Raw genomic sequence first — 26,131 nt, forward strand, 5'->3', positions numbered from 1 at the left:
TTGTTGACTGAGTTGTCAAGTGATGCATCACTGAGTTGATGCCAAATAAGCCAGTCACAAATCTGTCTTTTGGTATTTTTTTCCTATAATCCTTCAGCTCCTCTGTTTTACACAAGTGCCTACTGAGACTAATTACTGTCTTCCTGAGTCAGTTTTGACTTTTTAAATCTCCTGCAGGTACCAGCCACTAACAGCTTCTCCATTTGTTATTAACATGACATGCCAGTTTTCAACAAGAATTGTCTCACAATATAAAATCCCATAGATTTCTTACCTTCCCCACCTCTGCCCTCCATTGGGGTTAGAAACATAAACGGAGCAGATTAAAAGGAATATACTTATACTGAGAATAGGTGCCACAATCCAGTCACGATGTCCCATTGCGCATGATGCAGACAGCTTCATTAAATAATCATTTTCTTAACCTCCGACTTATATCTGTATATACACACGTGTGGTCTAGCTGTTTCATACACACAATGTAAAGGTGTGAAATCTGAACCTCAAAAATGTATTTTCTTTTACTATCTTTAACATCTGTGTCTGGCTTTAAGGATAAAGAGAAACACAGCCTGAGTAACGCGTAAAGGCCTGAATTGTGGAGTTTTGGGACCAATTAATGCTCACAGGCTTTCAACCGGCGTGTTAGTCAGATCTGCCCTTGAAATGAGCCTGCAGTAAGCCCAATTCTTAAGGGATTAATTGGTATATCTATTTGAAATAGATTGTGGACTGCAACACTCCATCAGTTAGAGTCATGGACAGAATGTATTTGCTCTCTTACTGACTGTAATCAGTATGTTTTATGTGGAAGGAGGTGTGTCTTACCCTTGGAGTGTGTATTCCGATTAAAATATTCGGCAGCAAGCTCTTGTGAGTTTAAAAATAATGAAGGCTATTTCTTCTCACACACTTTCCCCAAATTGACACAACAGCTAACGCACAGTCACATGCATGTGCATGCATGCATACATGCATACATGGACACAAACACACACACACACACACACATAAAGATAGTATGGCTTAACAGAATACAGTTAATTGAGTCTCTGATTTATGATTTCTGGTCTCCCACGTGGCAGGTCTGTGCTTCCTTGAATGGATTCAATAACTTAAAGTTGAAGTGATAGTCTTGTAAAGCGAAGGGTTCACGGCAAGTTGCAAAGTTTCTTGTAGTTTAATATCTAGGAGGCTGGTTCTCAGGTGAACTTTGAAACTGGAACAGATTAAGTACTTTGGCGGCTTGATAACTTGCAGCTAGATTTAGAGTGTGGTTCTCAGACTGGCTGATGGTTCCTAAAAGGCAAAGATAGCACATCCTTTCCTGCAGCTGATGCCTTATTGTTTTTGCTGGTCTTCTGTAGTCTGTGCAGGCCTTTTCTGGGACTTGGGATCATAAAGGATCTCACAATTAAGGATATCAAAAGCCAGTTTCAGTCACATGTTTAACGGCCATTGTCCAGCCAGAGTAGCTTAAAGCATAAGGCGATTGACATGCAATAGCAGATAGGTGGTCATCTTTCACACTTAACTTGTGGATAACTGGTCTCATCAGCTTTCCTTTGTTGAATTGCAAACCTGGAGACATGGGCCTGAATTTTTGCTCCCAGGTTGGGAGTGCAGAGATGGAATAATTCCCGGCTCCACAAACTAGGCCTGGGAGAAAGTGGCCCCCCAAAGTTTGAGTTTTCATTCCAGGGATTGGGTGAAAATTGGAGTTGTGGCTGCCACCCCTGAAAAGAGTTCAGAGCTTGCAGGATGCAGAGGTGGGCTTGGCGACAGGTCACCTTCAGTGGTCCAGAACTTTGTCGAAGCAATGGAAGAAAGGAATAAAACAAAAATCAGCCCTTCAGTCTTCATTCCTCACATCCCTTCAGCCCACACACTTCCCATGCTCCATCCATGCCAACCCAAGCCACCTCATGCCCCCACCCATCCCCTATGGCCCCCCTACCCTCCATGCCAACCCATGCTATCTCATGGCCCCTCATACCACCCTCACCAACCAATGCCAACACATGCCCCCACTCATCCCTATAGCCCTTTATAGCCCCATGCCAACTTATCCTCCATGCCATCCCATGCTACCTCATGTACCCCTCATGGCCACCCTTACCCTTTATGCTAACTCATGTCAGCCCATGCCCCACTCCACCACCTTTTCCCTTACACGCTCCATGCCAATGGACCCAGTATCAACCATGGGCAGACCTCAGGACCCATGCTGAGATTAAATAAATTTCTTAAGTGTCTATTGATGAATTCACTATTTCAAAAAAAAACACTCAAATTGATTAAACCCATTCAATGCATTTAACTTCCTTTAGTCCCTTGTAAACACAAGTATTTGTATTCATAGTCCCACTTCAAAGCACTTGATGCTGTCAAACTGTGAACTGACAGGCACCCTACTGTGATAATGGTAGGTTGTGAAATCCATCATGCAGCACTAATCCTATAATGGTAACCCCAGGCTTATGTTAACAGACAAAGTGAAATACAAACACCGTTTTCTTTTAAACTGCAGTCTGCTTTTTTCAAATATTTTAAGGGCAGATGATTTAAATGCCTTGGCAGTTTGACAGCTCCATTTAACAGCTACCTTTGACAATTCTCTTGACTGGTCTCTGATAAACCTCTCAAAATCTATCTCAATAGTTCTCTTGACAGGTCTCTTGACAGCTTTCTTGACAGTTTCAATGAGTTTATGGACTTTTTACACAAATTCATGACTAATTTTAACAATCCCAAAGGGCACTTGACCTTTCCCAAAGGGCATCCTACATCTCCCAGAGGGAACCTGGAGAAAGCAATGGGGAACATACAGTCCCCAAGCTCCTGGGCAATTCAGCTAGAAGTGACATACATTCATATGCATTCGTTTGCATTCTCTGCAAACAAAAGGAATATGTTCAAGCTTTTTGAATTAATCGGGACCTTGGGAAGCCTATAGTTATCCGTTGCTTTCTTCATAGCAATGCCTTGACCAATCAGTCACCTTATCAACCGATCAACACTCATTTGTCTTTTGTATATATTGTTGTGATTGTTTGAAATCTGGCATTCTTGTATTTGTCCTAATGAATGCACGATGAAAAGCTTCAGCAACATGTCTCTCTTTTCAGCAATATGGGAAAGAAGGTCTTGGATAGGGTAGGGAGAGATTAAATGACAAAGATGTCATGGAAGAAAAGGCAAAGGGAGTGATAATGGTTGCTGTAAAGAAACAAAGCATTGGTCCAAAGTAATGTTAATGGCAGAATAATGCTCTGTCTCAAAGCAAAAACATGAAAAACAAGACTGGCACATGGCAAAAAGACAGAATCAAAATTGGGGACCGAGTTCATGGTCTGAATTTGTTGAACTGAATGTTGAGTCCAGAAGGCTGTAAAATGCCTAATTGGAAGCTTCACTGGAACATTGTAGCATGCCAAGGATTGAAAAGCGAGCATGAGAGCAAGGTGGTGAACTAAAATGATAAGCAACCAGAAGAACGGGGTCATTGCAGACTGAGTGGAGGTATTCAGCAAAATGGTCACCCAATCTGCGTTTGGTCTCCCCACTGTAGAGGAGACTGCATTGTGAGCAATGAATACATTTTACTAAATTGAAAAAAGTACAAGTAGATTGCTGCTTCTCCTGGAAGGAGTGTTTTGATTGTTCTCTTTAATGTTCTTTATGAGTTACTGGATCGGTCAGCCTCGGAGCATTAAAGACGGTGCAAATGTCTCCAGCAGTGGTGGTTTTGAATTTCTTTCTAGGGTTAATCAACATCATGCCATCAGCACATGATTTGAAGGGCATGGCAACTGATCATGCTGTGAAGAGCTTAGCACATCTTTTGCTTTCCAACTGCAGTACTGGATAGTACCAGGAAACTTTGGACCACTGGCTGATTACCCTTTTCATTTAGAGGGTAGCTTCCATCTATTCTGGGCAAGACATAAACAGTAATTGTCATGTTGCAGTGATAGAATGAGGTCAACTAAATATGGGCGTTAGTTGAACAATGGAAATTAAATTTTATGTCAATAATAAGAAGTACTGCAAACAGAAAGGAAAATATGGGCAACATATATATGAATATAAAGTTGAAACAACTTAGGGTTAAGTTGAAAGAGGCCCAAGGGTTTTAATAGACTCGATAACCAGTCTGTCTAAACTATGCAGAGTAGCAATCAAGAAAACCAATAGAATGTGAAACCTATAATCAAAACAGTGGACTATAAACCAGGGAAAGTTGTGAGGATTCTGATGTGACTGCATCTTGAGTGCTATGCAGTTCTGGTAACAAAGGAGACTTCAATGACTGGAGTCACTGTAGAAAAAAACAACAGGCTTTGGGGTCAGGGTTCTGGATTATGAGCGAGGACTGCAGACACTTGTGCTTTTCAGCCTGGCAAAGGCATTCTGGAGGTGATCTTTTAAGTAAATTGATTAATTATCCACTAAATTATCAGATTGGAACAAGGCAATACAGATTAAAATCAGTACATGGTCATTTTAGGACTGATATCCAGAAGCTTTTCACACACACTGATCTGGAATGGACTTCTGAATAATGTCCCGATGGCAAATGCTCAGGAATCATTTAAAAACACAATTAGATGGAAAAATGGGGAGAATGTAAAATCATCCTAGATCCGGCCTCACCTCTAAAATCTTGCAATCTGTGCTTTAAGTGATTGGCCAAGGTACAACGCCTTAAGAATGATTCTAGGAAGATAGGAACAGGAGAAGGCCATTCAGCCCCACAGGGACTGGACCTGTGTGATTACCAGTAAGATAGATTTGCTCATAGTTCATGTAGCCAACTAATCTCCTGACCTCGAGAGCTGAAGTCCTGAACAAACCAAAGCTAAAGCCCGCTAGCTAGTCACACAAAGCAGCACCCTTTTGACGATAATTACAAAGAGAAAGCGAGCTGTTAACTGAAGCAATGAGCCTGCAAAGTGGTACTTGAACCCTCCACAAAGTGATCAAGAGCTGCTGGAAAGGTAGGCTATGTAGCATGTCGTGAGGCCGGGAATTTGGCAGATGAATGGGAATGCTAGGTTGAATTCATTGACAAGGACATGCAATTAAAGAAAAATTTACCCAAATCATTTTTTTGTTGGTTAACATCTGCTGTCAGTTGTGATGAAAAAGGTGCTTTATTAAGGCCAGTGAATGATTCGTCCGATACTCTCTCAACAAGAACATTGGAGAAACCCTTGAGGACTGGAACTAGCACCATGACAAACTGGCACTTGACGTAAAGAGCACAGCAAGGATCCAACTGCTGTACATGTTGGAATAACTTGTGGAGGGTTCCTTGGGGATGGCTGGCCTTAATGTATCAGCTCAAATGGAGGAAGTGGGTCTCTGCTGCCAACTTAGCAATAGGCCATCAGGCATGGATGAGATGTTGTTCTAGCCAAGGGGTCAATAGTGCCAGAAACCACCAATTCTCCTTGGAACTGCAATTCTAAGGTTAGTCAATGAAATCCAGTTTGAGGCATACTTAGTCATGATCTTCCAGAATGCCTAACATCATGGCGGAATCACCTTCACCGCATGGATGTCAGCAGTTTAAGAAGAAATCCCACCCCTTTCTCAAAGCAACTAGGGATGGGCAATAAATGCCAGCTTAGCCAGTGACATTCACATCCTGAGAATGAAAAAAATCCTATTTACATCTTCGTGAAGATATCAAATAGTGTTTTTTTATTCTTTCACGGGATGTGGATGTCGCTGGCTAGGTCAGCATTTATTGTCCATCCCTAATTGCCCCTTCAGAAGGTGGTGGTAAGCTGCCTTCTTGAACCGCTGCAGCCCATGTGGTGTAGGTACACCCACAGTGCTGGAAGGGAGTTCCAGGATTTTGACCCAGCGACAGTGAAGAAACAGTGATATAGTTTCAGGTCAGGATGGTGAGTGGCTTGGAGGGGAACTTGCAGGTGGTGGTGTTCCAACGCATCTGCTGCCCTTGTCCTTCTAGGTGGTAGAGATCATGGGTTTGGAAGGTACTATTGAAGCAACTTTGCTGAGTTGCTGCAATGCATCTTGTAGATGGTAAACACTGCTGTCACTGTGCGTTGATAGTGGAGGGAGTGAATGTTTAACATGGTGGATGGGATGCCAATCAAGCGGGCTGCTTTGTCCTGAATGGTGTTGAGCTTCTTGAGTATCGTTGAAGCTGCACTCATCCAGGCAAGTGGAGAGTATTCCATCACCATCCAGGATATACTTTCCATAGAGGGAGTGCAGCGAAGGTTTAGTAGGCTGATACCGGGGATGGCAGGGCTGTCGTTCGACTGGGCCTGTATTCACTAGAGTTTAGAAGAATGAGAGGGGATCTGATTGAAATGTATAAAATTCTAACAGGGCTAGACAGACTGGATGCAGGGAGGATGTTTCCCCTGGTTGGGGAGTCTAGAACCAGGGACCACAGTCTCAGGATACAGGGCAGGCCATTTAGGACTGAGATAAGGAAAAATTTCTTCACTCAGAGGGTGGTCAAACTGTGGAATTCTCTGCCTCTGAAGGCTGTGGAGGCTGGACCACTGAGTATATTCAAGAAAGAAATTGATAAATTTTTGGATGTTAGGAGCATCAAGGGGTATGAAGAGAAAGCGGGAATATGGCGTTGAGGTAGAGGGTCAGCCATAATCATATTGAATGACAGAGCAGGCTTGAAGGGCTGAATGTTTCTACTCCTGACTTGTGCCTTGTAGATGGTGGACAGGCTTCGGGGAGTAAGGAGGTGAGTTACTCTCCGCAGAATTCCTCTGCTCTTATAGCCACAACATTTATATGGCTGATCCAGTCAAGTTTCTGGTCAATGGTAACCTCCAGGATCTTGATAATGGGGGATTCAGCAATGGCAATGCCTCTGAATTTCAAGAGGATATGGTAGGATTCACTTATGTTGGAGATGGTCTTTCCCTGGCACTTGTGTGGCGTGAGTGTTGCTTGCCACTTATCAGCCCAAGCCTGGATATTGTCCAGGTCTTGTTGCATATGGGCACAGACTATTTCAGCGTCTAAGGCGTCATGAATGGTGCTGAACACTGTGCAATCATCAGCAAACATCCTCACTTCTGACCTTATGAAGGAGGGAAGGTCACTGGTGAAGCAGCTGAAGATGGCTGGGCCTAGGATACTACCCTGAGGAACTCCTGCAAAGGTATCCTGGGACTGGGATGATTGACATCCAATAACCCAACCATCTTCCATTGTGCTAATTATGACTCCAACCAGTGGAGAGTTTTCCCCTTTATTCCCATTGACTTCAGTTTTGCTAGGGCTTCTTGATGCCACACTTGGTCAAATGCTGCCTTGATGTCAAGGGCAGTCACTCTCACTTGACCTCTTGTGTTCAGCTCTTTTGCCCATGTTTGGATCAAGGTTGTAATGAGGTCAGGAGCTGAACAGCCCTGGCAGAACCCAAACCGAGCGTCAGTGGGCAGGTTATTGCTGATTCAGTGCTCCTGATAGCACTGTCGATGACACCTTCCTTACTTTACACATGACAGAGAGTAGACTGATTGGCTGGGTTTGATGTGTCCTGTTTTTTGAGGGCAATTTTCCACATTGCCAGGTAGATGCCAGTGTTGAAGCTGTACTGGAACAGCTTGGCCATAGGCGTGGTTAGTCTGGAGCACAAATCTTCAGTAAAATTGCTGGAATATTGTCGGGGCCCATAACCTTTGCAGTATCCAGCACCTTCAGCCATTTCTTGATATCCCGTGGAGTGAATTAAATTGGCTGAAGACTGACATCTGTGATGCTGGGGACCTCAGGAGGAGGCCAAGATGGATCATTCACTCGCCATTTCTGGCTGAAAATGATTGCAAGTGCTTCAGCCTTATCTCTGGCACTGATGTGCGGGTCTCACCCATCATTGATGATGGGGATATCTGTGGAGCCTCATCCTCCTGTTAGTTGTTTAATTGTCCACCACCATTCACAACTGGATGTGGTAGGACTGCAGGGCTTAGATCTGATCCATTTGTTTTGGGGTCGCTTGCCTCTCTCCATCACATGCTGTTTCTGCTGTTTGGTATGCAAGTAGTCCTGTGTTGTAGCTTCACCAGGTTGACACCTCATTCTTAGATATGCCTGGTGCTGCTCTTGGCATGCCCTCCTGCACTCTTCGTTGAACCAGGGTTTGATCCCCAACTTGGGGGTAATGGTAGAATGGGGGATATGCCAGGCTATGAGATTACAGATAGTGGCTACATACAATTCTGCTGCTGCTAATAGTCCACAGCACCTTATGGATACCCAGTTTTGAGTTGCTAGATCCTTGTGAAATATATCCCATTTAGCACAATGGTAGTGCCACACAACACGATGGAGGGTATCCTTAATGTGAAGACAGGACTTTGTCTCCACAAAGACTGTGCGGTGCTTACTCCTACCAATACTGCCATGGACAGATGCATCTGCGACAGGTGAATTGGTGAGGATGAGATCAAGTTTTGTTTCCCCTCTTGTTTGTTCCCTCACCACCCGCCGCAGGCCTGACATCACAAGACAGCGCGAGAGAGCGGAAGAGAGATCAGAACCAGCGTGAGTGCGGGGAAGCTTCAAAAAGTGATGTCAGCACAAAGTTGAGAGCTGATTGGTGAGTAGCGGGTAAGTGCTTTTCTCCAGTGTTTTATTCTCCAGCTTAAAATAGATTAAGCTAAGGAAAGGTAAGGGTTCTAGTTTTTATTTAAAGTACATAAATAATTTAATGTTTTTCTACTGTACTTAACTTAAAGTAAGGGTTTTTTCTTTCAACTAAAGGCATGGCAGGGCAGCTCAGTCCCGTGTTATGTACCGCCTGCAACATGTGGGAAGTCCTAGACGCTTCTTATGCTCCAAGTGACCACATGTGCAGGAAGTGCCACCAGCTGTAGCTACTTGAGCTCCGAGTTTTGGAGCTTGAGCGGCAGCTGGAGGTAGATGAGGTGCATCTGCGAGGCTGAGATTTTCGTGGATAGCACGTTTTTAGACGTGGTCACCCCACAGCTTACAGAAATGCAGACAGAGAGGGAATGGGTGACTATCAGTCAGAAGAAAGGTGTCAGACAGGTAGTCAGGAAATTCCCAGGGTGCATCTCACTCGAGGACCGTTTTTCTGTGTTGGAAAACAGTGAGTAAATGGTTCTTCTGGGGAGTGCAGCCACACTCATGGCACTGTGAGTGGCTCAGCTGCACAGGGGTGGAGGAAAAAGAGGGGAAGAGCCAATAGTGGTAGGAGACTCGATAGTAAGGGGAACAGACAGGCATTTCTGCGGCCGTAAGTGTGACTCCAGGATGGTATGTTGCCCCCCTGGTGCCAGGGTCATGGGTGTCACTGAACAGTTGCAGGGCATCCCACATGGGGAGGGCAAACAGACAGACATCATGGTACATATTGGCACCAACGACATAGGTAGAAAGAGGGATGAGGTCCTGCAAGCAGAATTTAGGGGGCTAGGAAACAGATTAAAAAAACAGGACCTCAAAGGTAGTAATCTCTGGATTACTTCTGGTGTCATGTGCTAGTGAGTATAGAAATAGGAGTTTAGTCCAGATGAATGCGTGGCTGAAGAGATGGTGCAGGAAGGAGGGCTTTAGATTTCTGGGACATTGGGACTGTTTCTGGGGGCGGTGGGACCTGTACAAGGCAGACGGGTTGCCCCTGAACCGGAATGGGACCACCAACCTTGCGGGGAGGTTTGCTCATGCTGTTGGGGAAGGTTTAAACTATCTTGGCAGGGGGATGGGATCCTGAGAGGAGGTTCAGCAGGGGGAGAAGCACAGCCAAAATTAGAAGAGAGAGCAAACGAGTCTGGAAGGCATAGAAATTATAGGCCAGTTAAGGCACAAGGGAGTTTGGGAAGGTTGGATGGTATTTATTTTAATGCAAGGAGACTGACAAGTAAGGCAAGATGAGTTGAGGGAACAAATTAGCACATGGAAGTATGATGTCATTGCTGTCACAGAGACATGGTTGAGAGAGGGACAGGATTGGCAGCTCAATATTCCAGGATATAGGGTCTTCAGGCGAGACGGGGAAGGAGGTAAAAGAGGAGGGGGTATCGTGATACTGATCAAGGAATCAATTACAGCAGTAAGGAGGGATGACATCTTAGAAAACTCCTCATATGAAGCCGTATGTGTAGAACTTAAAAACAAAAAAGGAGCAATCACATTGCTGGGAGTGTACTATAGGCCCCCAAACAGCCAGAGTGAAATAGAAGAGCAGATATGTAGGCAAATGTCAGAGAAGTGTAAAAATAATAGGGTAATAATAGTGGGGGATTTCAACTTCCCCAACATTAACTGGGTTAGTCATAGTGTGATAGGTTTAGACGGAGCAGAATGCTTAAAATGCATCCAAGAGAGCTTTTTAAGCCATCATGTAGAAGGTCCTACAAGAGAGGGACTTAATTTTAGGGAATGAAGCCAGGAAAGTGGTAGAGGTATCAATGGGGGAGCATTTTGCAGATAGTGATCATAACTCCGTTAGATTCAAAGTTGTTATGGAAAAGGACAAGGATGGGCCATAAATCAGAGTTCTAAATTGGGGGAAGGCCGATTTTAATAAGATCAGATATGGTTTGGCCAGAGTGGACTGGGAGCAGCTACTTTTAGGTAAATCTGTGTCAGGGCAGTGGGGCTCATTCAAGAAGGAAAGGGAGAGTACAGGGCCAGCATATTCCAATAAAGACAAAGGATGGGACCAACAAATCCAGGGAACCCTGAATGTCGAGGGATATACAGGATTGGATAAAGAGAAAAGGGAGGCTTATGGCAGATACCGAGGGCTCAAAACAGCGGAAGCCCTAGAGGAGTATAGAATGTGTAGGGAGGAACTTAAAAAGGAAATTGGGAGAGCAAAAAGAGGGCGTGAAAAAATATTGACAGGTAAAATAAAGGAAAACCCAAAGTTATTTTACAAGTACATTAAGAGTAAGATGATAACAAGGGAAAGAGTAGGGCCCATTAAGGACCAAAGTGGAAATTTGTGTGTGGAGTTGGAAGACGTAGATAAGGTTCTAAATGAATACTTTGTGTCGGTGTTCACAAGTGAAAAGGATGATGTGGGTATGGAAATCAGGCAGTAGGACTGTGATATAATTAAAGGAATTAGCATAGAAAGGGAGGAGGTTCTAAGTGGTCTGGCAGGTTTAAAAGGAGATAAATTTCCAGGCCCAGATGAAATGTATCCCAGGCTGTTGTGTGAGGCAAGGGAGAAGATAGCAGGGGTGCTGGCAATAATTTTCAATACCTCTTTGGCCACAGGAGAGGTGCCAGAGGACTGGAGGACAGCCAATGTGGTACCATTATTCAAGAAGGGAGGAAGGGATAAACCAGGGAACTACAGGCCAGTCAGTCTAACCTCAGTGGTGGGGAAACTACTGGAAGCAATTCTGAGGGACCAAATTAATCTACACTTGGAGAGGCAGGGATTAATCAAGGACAGTCAACATGGTTAAGGGCAGTCATGTCTGACCAATTTGATTGAATTTTTCGAAGAGGTGACCGGGTGTGTAGATGAGGGCAATGTATTTGACATAGTCTACTTGAACTTCAGCAAGGCTTTTGATAAGGTCCTGCATGGGAGACTAATAATGAAGGTAAGAGCCCATGGGATCCAAGGCAATTTGGCAAATTGAATCCAGGATTGGTTGAGTGGCAGGAAGCAGAGGGTGATGGTCGAGGGGTGTTTTTGTGACTGGATGCTTGTGTCCAGTGGGGTTCCACAGGGATCAGTGTTGGGTCCCTTGCTGTTTGTGGTATATATAAACAATTTAGACTTGAATGTAGGAGAGCTGATCAGTAAGTTTGCGGATGACACGAAAATTGGTGGGGTGGTAAATAGTGAGGAGGATAGCCTTAGTTTACAGGAGGATATAGATGGGCTGGTCAGATGGGCTGATCAGTGGCAAATGGAATTTAATCCAGACAAGTGTGAGGTGATGCACCTGAGCAGGACAAACAAGGCAGGGGAAAACTCGATGAATGGTAGGACCCTGGGAAGTACCAAGGATCAGAGGGACCTTGGTGTGTCTGTCCACTGGTCCCTTAAGGTAGCAGGACAGGTAGATAAGGCGGTTAAGAAGGCATATGGGATATTTGCCTTTATTAGCCGAGGCATAGTATATAAGAACAGGGAGGTTATGCTGGAACTGTATAAAACGCTGGTTAGGCCACAGCTAGAGTATTGCATGCAGTTCTGGAATCTGCATTATAGGAAGGATGTGATTGCACTAGAGAGAGTGCAGAGGAGATTTACCAGGATGTTGCCTGGGCTGGCGAGTTTTAGTTATGAAGAGAGATTGGACAGACTGGGGTTATTTTCCCTGAAGCAGAGGAGATTGAGGGGGGACATGATTGAGGTATATAAAATTATGAGGAGCATAGATAGGGTAGACAGGAAGGAACTTTTCCCCTTGGCGGAGGGACCAATAACCAGTGGGCATAGATTTAAGGTAATGAGCAGGATATTTAGAGGGGATGTGAGGAAGAATTTTTTCACCCAGATGATGGAGGGAATCTGGAACTCACTGCCTGAAAGGGTGGTAGAGACAGAAACCCTCATAACATTGAAGATGTATTTGGATGTGCACTTGCAATGTACACAAGGCTATGGGCCTAGTGCTGGAAAATGGGATTAGAATAGTTAGGTATCTGTTTGACCGGTGCAGACTCGATGGGCCGAAGGGCCTTTTTCAGTGCTGTAGACCTCTATGACTCTTTGACTCTATGAAACCCAGTCTAGTGACTATGACCTTTAGGGCTCAGCCATCTCGGTCTGTAGCAGTGCCACCGAGCCGCTCTTGGCGATGGACATTGAAGTCCCCCACCCAGAGTATATTCTGTGCCCTTGCCACACTCAGTGCTAATTAGTGTTCAAAATGGCAGAACACTGATTCATCAGCTGAAGGGGTTGGGTGGGGGAGGATGTGGATGCGGTAGGTAGGTGGTAACCAGCAGGTTTCCTTGCCATGTTTGACCTGATGCCGTGAAACTTCATGGGGTCCAGAGTCGATGCTGGGAATTCCCAGCGCAACTCCTCCCAGACTGTATACCTCGGGTGGCACCAGGGATGGCGGTGTCTGGGAAATTGTCTGCAAGGTCTGATTCCGTGAGTAAGACTATGTCAGGCTGTTACATCACTAGTACGTGGGACAGCTCTCCCAATTTTGGCACACGCCAGCAGATGTTAGTAAGGAGGACTTTGCAAAGTCGACAGGGCTGGGTGTGCCATTGTCATTTCCGATGCCTTGATCGATCCAGTGTTATTCCTTTTAGACTTTATAGCAGTTTGATACAACAGAGTGGCTTCATTTCCAAGGGCCATTAACAGTCAACCACATTGCTGTGCATCTGAAGTCACATGTAGGCCTGACCAGGTAAGGACAGCAGATTCCCCTCCCTATTACATCCATTGACAAGACTAGCTTCTAATTTATGAATTGAATTTAAATTGCTCCAGCAGTTATGGTGGGATTTGAACTCATGCCCTAGAGCATTAGCCTAGTCCTCTGGGTTACTAGCCTAGTGACATTGCCACTACACCACAGCCTTCCCCAAGGTAACTATGGACAACCTTGTCTTCTTTTGAGATAAAGAGGTTCAATAAGTGTCTCATCCATTCTGATATGAAGCCTCTCACTGAAGTATAAATTCCTTAATAAAATCAAGGATTTGGCAACGTAGTTTCCAACTTCTACACAGAAACTGCAAGATGTCTTTGTTGGGCTATACTGAGGTGGAATAAACCTTTGGTCTTTCTCATCTTCTTCACTGATTTGATAAAGTCATGTAAGATGCATTTCTGACATGTAATAGTTCAAACAAGATACTCATAGCTCTCTCTCAGTAAAGTGATGGAAGGGGTCATCAACAGTGCTATCAAGCAGCACTTGCTTCACAATAACCTGCCCACTGATGCTCAGTTTGAGTTCTGGCAGGGTCACTCAACGTCTGACCGCATTATAGCCTTAGTTCAAAAATGGACAAAAGAGCTGAACTCCAGAAGTGAGAGTGACTGTCCTTGACATCAAGGCAGCATTTGACCGGGTGTGGCATCAAGGAAAATGGAATCAATGGGAATCAGGGGGGGAAACTCTCCGCTGGTTGGAGTCATACCTAGCACAAAGGAAGATGGTTGTGTTTGTTGGAGGTCAGTCATCTCAGTTCCAGGTCATCGCTGCAGGAGTTCCTCAGGGTAGTGTCCTAGGCGCAACCATTTTCAGGTGCTTCATCAATGCCCTTCTTTGCATCATAAGGTCAGAAATGGGTACGTCCTCTGATGATTGCACAATGTTCAGCACCATTCGTTACTCCTCAGATACTGAAGCAATCAATGTCCAAATGCAGCAAGACCTGGACAACATTGAGGCTTGGGCTGACAAGTGGCAAGTAACATATGTGCCACACAACTGTCAGGCAATGAACATCTCCAACAAGAGAGAATCTAACTATCACCTCTTGAAATTCAATGGCATTACCATCATTGAATCCCCCACTATCAACAGCCCATCCAGAAACATTCACTCCCTCCACCACCAATGAGCAGTGTGTACCATCTACAAGATGCACTGCAGAAATTCACCAAGGCTCCTTAGACAGTGTTTCCAACTCATGACCACTACCATCAAGAAAGACAAGGGCAGCAGACACATGGGAACACCACCACTTGGAAGTTCCCCTCCGAGCCACTCACCATCCTGACTTGGAAATATATCACCGTTCCTTCCCTGTCGCTGGATTAAAATCCTGGAACTCCCTCCCTAACAGCACTGTAGGTGTGCCCACACCCAATGGGCTGCAGCGGTTCAAGAAGGTAGCTCACCACCACCTTCTCAGGTGCAATTAGGGATGGGCAACAAATGCTGTCCTAGCCAGCGGCATCCGCAACCCATAAATGAATTTAGAAAAAGCAGTGGCTGCAGAGAGACAAGATTCCAGCCTACAGCTCCCTCTCATGCCCACATGTCCATCCTTGGCCTGCTGCATTGTTCCAGTGAAGCCCAATGCAAACTGAAGGAACAGCACCTCATCTTCTGACTAGGCACTTTACAGCCTTCTGGACTTAACATTGAGTTCAACAACTTCAGACCATGAACTCTGTCCTCCATCTTTATGCCTTTATTTAAATTCATTTTTAAAAAATTTTACTTTTTATTTTCATTTTTTATTTATTCATTTTTTACCCTTTTTCCCCAAACCCCCAACCTCCCCATCCCCCACCCCATATGGCCATCTGTCACTGATTTCTACGTAGTGCTTTCACAGAGTACTGACCCTTGTTCTGCTATCAATACATTCTGCTATCTTACCTTTATGTCACTATCATCACCTTCTTTAGTCTTTAGCACTACCACTAACACTCCCTTTGTCTTGTGTCCATGACATCTTAGGCAACCTCTCCTTAGCTCCCACCTATCCCTGAACTTCTATCTTGCTCCACCTGCTCCACTCCCTCTTAAACAGCATAAAATCCGTTACATTTCTATTTCTCTTTAGCTCTGAAGAAGAATCAAATGGACTCAAAATGTTATCTGTTTCTCTCTCCACATATGCTGCCAGACCTGCTGAGTTTTTACAGTATTTTTTGTATTTATTACAGCTATCCTCTTCCTGGACAGGAAGTCAGCCTCATGGAAAGCACACCTCTTTGACATAGTTGTTCACATGAGACCCTTGGATTAAGCAAATAGTTTTGATTTATGGCACTATGCCAGCTGCCCTATGTAGGTACTTACACCCTACTGGACGCAGATGTTCACCAACTTGCTGCTGAGGAAATGCTCAGGGTTATTGCTGCTGGAAGATGTTACCTGGGGGCTGTATTGCCAGGGCTAGGCATCTATCTTTGTTAGGTTGCAGAGAGACTTACAACTACTGCTGAAACCTTACACATCCAACTGGTTAAACCACTGTTCCATAAGGAATGGTGTGCCCATGATCAGAAGGATGGTGGCAACAGAATTTATGGTCATTTGTGCTGCTCATATTACCAGTCAAAAGGAGCTCCTGGTGTTTTCTGCCTATATACAGAGTGCTTAGGGAGGTCTTGTGACACAGTGGATCACGTCCCTGCCTCTGAGCCAGAAGCTCTGGGTTCAAGTCCCACTCCAGGATTTGATGGCCAAAGAAGGTGCATTCATAACATGGCCATAAAGGTTGGTTATCAACTTTTAAATCCTTCCAACACACGCCAATGGCAGGCAGTAAGAGTGGGAAAGATTCCTGGTCAGCCATGTGATGAAAATAAAGTTGGAGCCTCTACCATGACTCCCCATAGTTCCAGACTACATCATGCATGTAAAAGTGCATGTTACCACAACAACTCAGAATCCTTGAGTGAGCCGTAACACACCACCACCACAGACAGCTTATCCTACGCTTGTCTCGCAACCAACTAGTGACATCTTCCTTGGGAAGGTGTTAACCATATGGATTCAATCTGCTTTCAAGATGGCAAGCCTGGTGGTTGGAAGTTTCAGTCAACTGTTTGCAACAGGCTCAGTACTCCAATGTTTGAACCAGACAGGCACTCAGAGTGCCGCTGATGATTGACATGTCAGTGTAGGCTCACTAATGGAAACTGAAGGAGCTGAGCTGTCATTGAGAGTTAGGGCTCTCCCTCTTGAGTGCAGATAACTTTGCAAAACAAAGCCATAACGAGTAGGATGGTTGAAAAAGCAGTGAGAGATATTCTATAGTAGTAAACTGCATGGCTTTAACTGATTGAATCATACCTCACAATGGGGAGATTCAAGGACTTGGGGAGGGGAATTGTGATCGGGAAAGGAAAGGGGCAGGGGCACGGGTGGGGGGTGAAGGGTGGTAGAGGAGGGAGCTTTGCAGGAGAGGCCCATGGTTTCCTTGTGGACCCTGAGGATCACCTCTGGTCCTGGCTCCTGTTCACAGCAGGTTTGACCCCAGGGACACCACTACTGCTCCGCTGCTTGGGCCTAAAATAATCAGAATCCGATTGGTGGATTTATAAAGGAAAGTGCCAGCTTCAGCTAGATCTCCTTGCCACCTACTATTTGAAATCACAGTTGGTCGGAGCAGGGCAGAAATGGATTAGAGAAATTGTCCACTCAATTTTAATTGCTACACCCACCCCACCACCATCCCCTCCCCCCCCAACTACTCCCCCTGCCACCCCACTTGGTTTCCTCTGGGCAGGGACTGTTACTCCCCCCACCAAGGGAATCTCAAAATTCAATCACAAAACTCTGCTAGAAACCTCGCTGTAAAACTGGAGATAGATTTATTTGTAAATCAGTGGCCTGGCTCCTAATTGGTTCCTGTATCGTCTGTAATTTTTTTTTTGGCTGTTTCCAATAGCAACTGAATCGCTACAGGGTCTGTCATTGTCCTGTGTTGCGAGGTCATCTCAGTTCTCTCCTTCACTTGACCACATCAAATAAAATAGAACGTTTTCGACATAGTTCATTGACGTGTTGGGTTTACACCTGCCAAAAAATTGTTCTGTTCTGAACAAAGGCAGGAAAATAGATTCTCACAATCCACTAAAACGTTTGCACATCCCGGTCATGGGGATGGACCCACGTATCCCACGAAAACCTTTCTTTGTGGGCAATGTATTGTTTTTTTTGTTTTTGAGTTATTGTAAAGAGGAATATATTTATTTAAAGGCAACATTAGCTCTTGTCACATAATTAGAAAAAAGACAGTTAGATACTCATAGCTCTCTCTCAGTCCTCTCTTCCTCGGCGACCTTTACCTCATCTAAATAAAAGCAAGATCCTGGAAATCTGAAATAAAAGCAGAAAATGCCGGAAAATCTCAACAGGTCTGGCAGCATCTGTGGCGAGAGAAACAGAGTTAATGTTTCGAGTCTGTATAACTCTGAAGAAGAGTTGATATGTTAACTCTGCTTCTCTCGCCACAGATGCTGCCAGACCTGCAAAATTTTTCTAGCATTTTCTGTTTTTATTTCTTACCTTGTGTAGTTATTAGGTGCACACTATGTTGAGTGAGGATTGGCGCAACTTGTAAATGCTACTTCCAATTCATGATGTTATGGAAGAGGGAATTCTAGAGGAAATATCTGCTCCCGCAATGTCTCCACTGGTTCGAAACCCTGAAGTACAGGAATAAAGAGGATTGAGAAACATTGGCAAATGCACCTCTACATTACTTGGGATTATATGTAAATTTAGCAGAGCAAACCTCCCCCTTTGAGTAAGCTCCAGGTATCAACAGACCATAGAACCATAGAAAAGTTACAGCACAGAAGGAGGCCATTCGGCCCATCTTGTCCATGCCAGCCCGAGGACACCCAGGTGCCCTTTCTAAACCCACCTCCCTGCACCTGGCCCATAGCCCTGCAGTGTACAGTATTAAAGGTGCAGATCCAGGTACCTTTTAAAAGAGTTTAGAGTTTCTGCCTCTACTACCATCTTGGGCAGCGAATTCCAGACACCCACTACCCTCTGCGTAAAAAAGTTCTTCCTCATGTCCCCCCTACACCTTCTGCCACTTATCTTGAATCTATGTCCCCTGATTCTAGAATTCTCCACCAAGGGAAACAATTTTATCCTGTCCACTTTATCTATTCCCTTCATATTTTTGTACATCTCAATCAAGTCACCTCTCAGCCTTCTTTGTTCCAAGGAAAATAACCCCAACCTATCCAATCTCTCCTCGTAGCTACACTTTTCTAACCTTGGCAACATTCTTGTAAACCTCCTCTGCACTCTCTCCAGAGCTATTATGTCCTTCCTGTAATGTGGTGACCAGAACTGCACACAATACTCCAGTTGTGGCCTCACCAGTGTTTTATACAATTCCAACATTATATCCTTACTTCTATATTCTATACCTCTGCCAGTGAAGGAGAGCATTCCATATGCCTTCTTTACAACCTTGTCTTCTTGAACTGCTGCCTTGAGGGACCTGTGTACTTGTACGCCAAGATCTCTCACTTCATCTACCCCTCTTAATATATTCCCATTTATTGTGTAATCCCTGTAACTGTTTGACCTCCCTAAATGTATGACCTCACACTTCTCTATGTTAAAATCCATCTACCACTTTACCGTCTACTCCACCAATCCATCTATACTTGTTTTGGAGGTTATGGCTATCCTCTACACTATCCATTACTCAGCCAATCTTTGTGTCATCTGCAAATTTCCCAATCGTGCCCCCCATGTTCACGTCCAAATCATTAATATATAACACAAACAGCAAGGGTCCCAACACCGAGACCTGTGGAACGCCACTTGAGACAACTTTCCATTTGCAAGGGCATCCATCGACCATTACCCTTTGTTTCCTGTTACAAAGCCAGTTTATCCAGTTTGCCACATTACCCTGAATCCCATGGGCTTTTACTTTCCTGACCAATATGCCATGTGGGACCTTGTCAAATGCCTAGCTAAAATCCATGTACACAACATCCACTGTACTACCTTCATCAACCCTTCTTGTCACTTCCTCAAAGAATTCAATCAAATTTGGGAGGCAAGACCTTCCTTTAACAAATCCATGCTGACCATCCCTGACTAGTCCATTCCTTTCTACATGACAGTTAATCCTACCTCTCAGGATTGATTCTACTAATTTGCTCACCACCGATGTAAGACTAACTGGCCTTTAATTGTTAGGCAATTCCTTTGATCCCTTTTTAAACAATGGAACTATGTTTGCATTTCTCCAGTTCTCCTGTACCTTCCCTGTATCTAGTGAAGATTGGAAAATCATCCTCAGAGCATCTGCTGTCTCCTGCCTGACTTCCTTCAGCAGCCTTGGAAACAATCCATCAGGCCCTGGTGACTTATCAACCTTCAAGGATTTCAACCCTTTGAGTACTTCCTCTCTCTTTATGACTATCCCGTCCAATATCTCGCAGTGTTCCTCCTGGACTATTATATCTACATCCTCCCTTTCCTTTGTAAACACGGAGACAAAATATTAATTCAAAACCCTTCCAACAGCCTCTGCATCTACACACAAGTTTCCATCTTCATCTCTGATAGGTCCCACTTTTTCCTTAACTAACCTTTTAGCATTAATGTATTGGTAAAACATCTTTGGCTTATCTTTAACTTTACTTGCTAGTCTTTTTTCATACCCTCTCTTTGATTTCCTTATTTCCTTTTTTACTTCATCCCTGCGCTTCCTATATTCGTCTAGGCTATCTGCAGTGCTTAGTTCTTTGTGCCTATCGTACGCTTTATTTTTCTGTTTGATCTTCCCCTGTATTCCTCTAGACAACCAGGGGGGGTCTAGATTTGGCAGTACCACTCTTATTTTTGTAGGGGACATGTCTACTTTGTACAATTAGGATCTCGCTTTTTAGTGCTTCCCACTGGTTTTCCACTGTTTTATCCTCCAGCAGTGCTGTACAGTCCACCTCAGCCAAGTCCCTTCTCATTTCTGCAAAATTTGCCTTGCCCCAGTTCAAACTTTTACTCCTGCCTTATCTCTGCCCTTTTCCATGGTAATGCTAAATTTAACTGAATTGTGATCACTGTCCCCGATATGGTCGCCAACTGTCACTTCACCCACTTGCCCTTCTTCGTTCTCCAAGACTTGGTCTGGAATTGCATCTCCTCTCGTTGGGTTTGTCACTTATTGGTTGAAAAAATTTTCCTGGGCACACTGCATGAATTTTTCTCCCTCAGTGCCCCTTATATTGTTTGAATCCCAGTTGATGTTAGGATAGTTGAAGTCTCCTACTATTATTGCCCTCTTGTTCTTACAAGCAGAAATTTGCCTACATATTTGTTCTTCTATCTCCTTTTCACTATTTGGGGGTCTGTAGTATACTCCCAGTAGTGTGACTGCCCCTTCTTTATTTCTAAGCTCAATCCATAAAGCCTCGTTTGTTGACCCATTTAGTATATCATCCCTTCTCACAACTGGAATTGATTCTTTAACCATTAGTGCTACCCCCCCCACCCCTCCTTTTTTACCTCCTACTCTATCGTGTCTGAAGACTCTACAACCAGGGATATTAAGCTGCCAGTTTTGTCCCTCCTTTAGCCAGGTCTCCGTTATAACAATGACATCCTGCTGCCATGTGTCTACCTGTGCCCTTAACTCATCTACCTTGTTTGTAATATTCTTTGCATTGAAGTATAAACAGTTTAATCCCGTCAATTTCCCTTGCTGGACACTTTGTAAACTTTGCTTCTCCTGTAACTCCATGTCTATCACAACATCCCTAGCTAATGTTCTCCTCCATTTTTCTGATCTGAATCTGACCTATCTGATCCTACTCCTGGGATCCCATCCCCCTGCCACACTAGTTTAAATACTCCCCAACAGAACTAGCAAAAGCCCCCGCAAGGACACTGGTCCCAGCTCTGCCTGGGTGCAGCCTGTCCGGTTTGTACAGGTCCTACCTTCCCCAGAGCTGGTCCCAGTGCCTCAAGAATCTGAATCCCTCCCGGCTACACCATCTCTCCAGCCACGTGTTCATTTGGTCCATCCTCTTATTCCTGCTCTCACTGGCACGTGGAACTGGGAGTAATCCTGAGGTTACTACATTTGAGGTCCTGCATTTTAATTTATCTCCTAACTTCCAGTACTGAGCTTGCAGGTCCTCATCCCTTAGTTTACCTATGTCGTTGGTACCAACATGTACCACGACCACTGGCTGTTTACCTTCCCTCACCAGAATGCCTTGCAGCCGCTCCGTGACATCCTGGACCCTGGCACCAGGGAAGCAACATGCCATCCTTGATTCACGTTTGCGGCCACAGAAGCATCTGTCTGTGCCCCTATTGAATCCCCTACCACTATAGCCCTGCCACTTGTTTTTCTCCCGCCCCTCTGAGCAGCAGAGCCACTCACGGTGCCATGAACTTGGCTGGTGCTGCTTTCCTCTGAGAGGCCATCCCCCCAACAGTATCCAAAACGGTATATCTGTTAGAGAGGGGGATGACCACAGGGGACTCCTGCACTACCTTCCTGAGTCTTTTACTGTTCCTGATGGTCACCCATTCCCTTTCTGCCTGTGTAATCTTCACCTGCGCTGTGACCACCTCGCTAAACGTGCTATCCACGACTTGCTCAGCATCGTGGATGCTCCACAATGAGTCCACCCGCAGCTCCAGCTCCAAAATCCGGTTAGCTAGAAGCTGTATTTGGACACACCTTCTGCACACATGGTCACCTCATTTCCCACATCCTGTAGGAGGAGCATATCACGGGTCTGAGTTCTCCTGCCATGACATCCCTCTCGATTAAGCTAGTTACCCCCTTAAAAAAAATACACTAGCTCGGGACCTTACTTATGTTAGCTTGGAACCTTGTTTCTTGACTAATTATACCTGTACAGTATTACGCTATACTTAAGAAAATGTTTTTTAGCTCCTACCTCAGTATTAAGCAATGAATTACTTTAATAGATTGAAAAAAAAACTCACCAGGATTTACTCACCAATCAGCTGCTTTTTTTAAAATCCACTTTCAGAAGAGTGTCCCTCGCAGTCTGGTGCACTCCTGAAAGTACTGCCTCTCCCTCGCTCTTTTTTTTTGGTTTGAGGAGGAGGGAGGGGTGGAAACACTACAGTAATGTAATGTTTGGGGCTATTCCGTTCTTTGACAGTGGGTCCTCCTCAATCCTCTTCTGAGTTGTGGTGACTGCGCTGACTTCTCCCAGAATGCTTCTCAGTCACTTCTCACTACCGCCCTCTGTTGGATCAGACAGCCAAATTCATCTGATGAGAGTCAATTAATCTATAGAGGAGATAATCAAGCATTATTTCTTTTATGACTTTTACGAATCCTTTGCCATTTTCTTCGACTGACAGAATTGAAAACATTCTTACTTTGGGGTGACCTTTGTGGTCTTCTTGCAGCTTAATTATTTATTGACTCGGTATCTGTGTACATTTTTTAAAAATGCATGCGACCTACTACATTGTTTAAACTGGTCAGAATGGCTTAAGGGCACTGAATTAAGTGGATAATAGATCACATAAACAGCTTGTTCCATTTTTCATAACAAACAGACATGGTGGAAATTTGCGTTAAAGGCACATGCAGACATGTTATTCATTTTGCCTGGAGGTATTGAACTCACAGGAGCAAAACTTTAATATTGCTTAACTGGTAATTTAAAGAATTGAGCCTTAATATAGTACATAAATTTACTTACAGTGATCTGATTTAATTTTTCTTTCCTTCTTCACCTCAAACTGCTGAATTGTAATAGTGTCAACAAATTACCCTAGATTGAAATTTACACACATTTCTAAGATGTAAGGAGAATTATTATTTATATCCAACCTTACTCGGGATTAAAATGTGCTGGAATATGCCACATTCCCTTCATGTCACAATTAAGAGGAATCACCGTAAACAGTGCAATGGTAAATTCAGTCTTCAATAAGAAAATAATATATATGAATGGACAGTTAATTAGTACAGTGAATAGCAAGGATAAACATCAACTGAACTCCCATGGTATTGGCTACAAATACAAATGGAAGGGAACAATCTTAAGGTATGAATACATTAGATGGGGCAAAATTTACTTAACCAATCCCAGACAATATGGTCAGTTGAAGGGTTTGCTGTTTAGTGAAGTCATTGACATTATAAAGTATGTCTCTGTGTTAGACATGACTCAGCTGGTAGCATTCTTGTCTGTCCATCATAAGGTTCCACGTTCAAGTCCCACAAACATCAAGGCTGACGTTTCAGTGCAGGACTCTGAGAATGCTGCACTGTTGGAGGTAAAAGCAAAATACTGCAGATGCTGGAAATCTGAAACAAAATCAGAAAATGCCAGAAAAACTCTGCGGGTCTGGCAGCATCTGTGGAGAGAGAAACAGAGTTAACGTTTCGAGTCCATGTGACCCTTCTTCAGAGGTACCATCCTTTGGATGAGTTCGCTGTGTGCAAATTAGCTGTCATGTATCCTACATTAGAGCAGTGACCATACTTCAAAGCCTTTCATGGCTGTAAAGTGCTTTGAGACGCCCGGCAGTTTTGAAAAGTGCTCTAAAAATGCAAACCTTTTTTTTTTCACGTTGCATTGTTCTGTTCCTAGAACGAAGCAGTGTGTAGTCTGCCCATCCCTTTAAAACCACAAGGCTAACTGTAAAAAGGCACACCCTGAGATCGATTAGAGGCTAGTTTCTGGCGGGCATTTCCTGAGGTTAACCAAAGAATAGTTGTTCCTCTGTAGATTAGCAGTTGCTTGGAAAATCCCTAGCACTTGGCAGATTGGAAGCGGTTTTGCAATGCTCGGTCCTTCAGAGATTAGCAACTGCACTGAAACCTCCACAAGGTCACAAAAATGTCTCGGAGAAAATAACATTTATGAAAAAAAAGACACATTGAAACGCGGTGTGATACAGGCATCTAAGATGATTGGATGTGATGTTTGTATGAATCTCTTTTGTTATTATTCAGAATGATTGGAAGCTATAGTGTGTTGAGAATGGAAGGAGAGTGTTGGGCTATGGGAACACGGTTTATATTTGCATTGTTGTTGATGTAGGATGGGTAGGAGGGATAGTTTTAACAATGAAAGGGATATGAAGAAATTATTTAGATTTTACTGCCTGTGATATTAGTCACAATTTTTTTTTTAATGTCGTCATTTCTCATTATCATGCTTCCCATCCTCAACTACTGCCAACAGAGTGACTAAATGATTTAGCTACATTGGATGAAGTCTTCCACTCCCACCAGCAGCAGGAAGTATGGCCAACAGGGGAACTTAACTTGGTGTGAGGCCAGAGATCAGTTTCCCGACATCGGGGTGAACTGTCGTAATTCTGTTTAAAAGTGGGTCAAGCTTCCTGATGGACAGGGCAGGGGTGGGGGGTGATGGCGGTGGTGATGGTGTAGTGGTATTACTGCTGGGCCTAGTAATACAGTAAACCCAGGGTAATGCTCTGGGGACTGGGTTCAATTCCTGCCACAACAGATGGTGGAATTTGAATTCAATTAAAAAAAAAATCTGGAATGATGACCATGAAACCGTTGTCAATTGTTGTAAAAACCCATCTGGTTCACTAATGTCCTTGAGGGAAGGAAATCTGCCATCCTTACTTGGTCTGGCCTACATGTGACTCCAGACCCATGGTAATGTGGTTGACTCTTAAATGCCCCCTGAACAAGGGCAGGTAGGGATGGGCAATAAATGCTGGCCTAGCCAATGACACCTGCATCCCCTGAAAAAATGAGTAAAATTGTTGGGAAGCCCCTTTTGCATGCATTAGCATGTCACGCATGCTCATTGGAAGGCCACTTTGCTGGGATTAAGTTCGCCCTCCAAATTAGGTTCTCTGCCAGTGAGAAATTAGAAAGTTCAGTTTTACAACTGTATATAAGTGGCATGCCACTGACGAGCTTCACTCCTTCAATGACTCTGAGGTCAGTGGATGTTGCTTTCGCCTTCTTAGGGACCTCACATAACTTCACTCATATTGGGTGCCAATAGCAAAAGCTGTGCCAAGGCTGGAAACAGGAGGCAGGCGAAGAGAGGAGGGTGGAGCAAAGGGCAAACAGGGAAGGCAGGCAAAGGCTGGAAGTTGGGGAGACTGTCCGGGTCAGGTAGGGGGGGGAGACTACTCAAGGAATCGGGGAGTGGGGAGTGTCCTAGAGGGAGGGGTCAGTGCTGTCAACAGTGGGGTCCTGGGAGTTGAACTCAGGGTACTGGTCTGAGGAGGGATCAGTCATAGTCAGAGGGGGAGTGGGATGCGCTAGGGTGACAGGTTCGGAGTAATAGTCTGGTAGGTGAAGGTTTCATGGGGGGTGGTCACAGAGGCAGCAAGAGGGAGTGGGACCTTAAGAAGGTCAAGATGCTGGCAGCTTGGGTCCATTGCAATGGTGACCATTGGCCCAAACACAGGTGTATCGCCGGGGGGAGGGTTGGGGGGGTGCTCTTATCTACAAACGAGTAAAAGGCAATGCCAGAGGTGCCTTCGAATGTCCCAAGATGTGGTTGCTCACATCTGCCAGCTTCTCTACGACGAGCAGTGGCCACAAGGGCTTGGAGGGAATGCCAAACTGATGGTATTGACGGTCACCACCACCTTGAACTCCTTTGCCAGTGGATTATTCCAGGGCTCAAGTGGGGGCCTGTGTGGCACCTCCCAGTCAACGACACACAGGTACATATGGGAAGTCACCAATGCCCTGTTCAGGA

General features: G+C 44.5%; 1 long non-coding RNA gene across 1 annotated transcript; it reads right to left on the minus strand.

Annotated features, from left to right (window-relative positions):
• Positions 1-3,309: 3,309 nt before the first annotated feature.
• Positions 3,310-23,760, minus strand: LOC144691010 (uncharacterized). The gene is made up of 3 exons (XR_013579027.1): positions 22,406-23,760; positions 17,955-18,094; positions 3,310-3,935 (listed from the first exon to the last, which is right to left on the minus strand). It is a non-coding gene; the product is annotated as an uncharacterized LOC144691010 (long non-coding RNA).
• Between the last annotated feature and the right edge of the window lie 2,371 nt (positions 23,761-26,131).

Source organism: Cetorhinus maximus, chromosome 15 (genome assembly GCF_964194155.1).
Source record: "Cetorhinus maximus chromosome 15, sCetMax3.hap1.1, whole genome shotgun sequence".
In the NCBI taxonomy this organism is placed as follows: domain Eukaryota; kingdom Metazoa; phylum Chordata; class Chondrichthyes; order Lamniformes; family Cetorhinidae; genus Cetorhinus; species Cetorhinus maximus.